Source organism: Scylla paramamosain, chromosome 10, assembly GCF_035594125.1.
Source record: "Scylla paramamosain isolate STU-SP2022 chromosome 10, ASM3559412v1, whole genome shotgun sequence".
NCBI classification, from domain to species: domain Eukaryota; kingdom Metazoa; phylum Arthropoda; class Malacostraca; order Decapoda; family Portunidae; genus Scylla; species Scylla paramamosain.
The window spans coordinates 21,554,521-21,556,931 of NC_087160.1; positions in this window are offsets into that span (position 1 = coordinate 21,554,521).

A 2,411-nucleotide genomic window follows, 5' to 3' on the forward strand; every position below is an offset into this window, starting at 1 on the left:
AGAAGGAGGAGGAGGAGGAGGAGGAGGAGGAGGAAGAAGAAGAAGAACAAGAAGAAGAACAAGAAGAACAAGAAGAACAAGAAGAAGAAGAAGAAGAAAAAGAAGAAGAAGAAGAAATGAAAGAAAAAAAAAGCGAAAGAAGCGAAGGAAAAAAGTTGGGAGTAAGCACAGAAAAAAATAAATAAATAAATGAAAGAGGAAATCAAAACAATGAAAAAAGTAAGAAAGGGACAACGAGACAAGAAAAGATATAGTTTAAGGAAAAGAAAAAAAGAAGAGAAAGAATAAAAAAAAGAAAGAAGGAAATCGTGAACAGTGAAGAAGAATAGAAAGGAAAAAAAACAAAAGAACAAACAAAAACAAATACCACCACCACCACCACCACCACCACAACCACCACCACCACCACCACCACCACTACAACAAAAAAAAGAACGAAAACAAAACACCAGAAAAAAAATAATAGTAATGAATAACATCAATGAATGATGAACCAAGTTAGAACCACAAAGCCGAAAAGCAACAAGCGACCGAACAGAGAAATTAAAAAAAAAAAAAAGAGGACGGCAAATAAAAAAAAAGATAAAAATAAAGGAGGAGGAGAAAGAGAAGAAGGATGAGGGTACACAGTAAAAGACTTTCTTATAGCAATAGTGGTGGTGGTGGTGGTTGGTGGTGGTGGTGAGATGACGAGGGCTGAGATGAGTATGACCTGCATTTAAGAGCGATCAAGGGTCTCGTTGGGCTGAGTGAAGGGAGATCAGGGCAAGCTTGGTGTCCTCACCCTGACCTGCCCCCGCCCCCGCCCCTAACTGGATGAGAGAGAGAGAGAGAGAGAGAGAGGAGAGAGAGAGAGAGAGAGAGAGATACAGACAGACAGAATATAACAACAAAAAGAAAACTCAGACGAAGAGACACAAAAAAAAAGACATCAGTTAAAAAAAAGATAAGAAAACAATAATACAAATAATAATAGAGAAGAAGAAATGCTGCTTAGCTCAGTACACATTGATGCTGCCCTTCAAAATGATTTTATCTGATTTTTTTAAGGCAAGAATTGATTTAAGATAACTTCCAAAACAGACAAGAGGAGAAGGAGGAGGAGGAGGAGGAGGAGGAGAGAAGAGAAGATGACGAGACAAAGGAAGAGAAGGAGGCAGAGGAGAAGAGATTAAGAGGCATAAGAAAATTAGTAAAGATTAAGAAAACTGAACAGCAAGAGAAGGAGAGAAGAGGAGGTGGGGAGACAAGGGAAGAGGAGGAGAGAAGAGATAGAAGAGCGTAAGAAAATTAATAAGGATTAAGGGATTTGAAGGAAAGGGGAACTAAAGAACAGACAAGAAGAGAAGGGAAGAAGAGGGGAAGAGATAAAGAAGCATAAGAAAATTAGTAAAGATTGAGAAAAGAAAAGGAAAGGAAAACTAAAGAAGAGACAAGAGGAGGAGGAGAGAAGGGGACAGGGGAATAAAAGGAGAAGAGGAGAAGAGATAAAAAAGCATAAGAGAATTAGTAAAGATTAAGAAATTAAGAGGAAAAGGAATTAAAGAAGTGAGAAGAGGAAGAAAAAAGAGGAACAGGGTGGCGGGACAGAGGAAGAGAAGAAGAGAAGAGATAAAAGAAGCATAAGAAAATTTGTAAACATTAAAAAATTCTAAGGAAAAGAGGAAGTAAAGAAGATGAAAGAGGATTAAAGAAGACAAGTAGATGATAAGACAGAGAAAGAGAAGAGATAGAGAAGCATAAGAAGAAAAGTAAATATAAAAAAAGGGAATGAAAGAGAGGAAGTAGAAAAAGAGTGTAAAGAATGAACAAGCAAGTAGGAAGTGAGTTTGGAGAGAAAAATAGATTAGGGAAAAAAAGAAAAGGAGAAGAATAAAAAGCAAGAAGAGTATGAAGGAGGAGGAAGAAAGAAGTATGAAGTAAGAAGAGCAAGCACACGCAAGAAAAAAGGAGGAAATAGATAAGAAACAGTGAAGAAAAGAAGAAAAGAAAGAAAAAGATGCATAAAAGGAAGGGAAATAGAAGACATGATAACATGTATGAAAAATAAGAAATAGATAAGAATGAAAGAAAAAGAAGGAGGAGGAGGAGGAAGTAAATACTTGACCGATATTAAAAAAAAATTTGAGAGAGAGAGAGAGAGAGAGAGAGAGAGAGAGAGAGAGAGAGAGAGAGAGAGAGAGAGAGAGAGAGAGGAGAGAGAGAGAGAGAGAGTGTAGACAGTACCAGAATAGATTAAGTGACTTTTTTTTTCTTTTCTTTTTTTCACCTTGACCGTCAGTTGTTATTGATGAAGCCATTATTATTATTATTATTATTGTTGTTGTTGTTGTTGTTGTTGTTGTTGTTGTTGTTGTTGTTGTTGTGACCCGTATCTGAATTTGCATAATATTTTAATTGCCTTTTGTCAA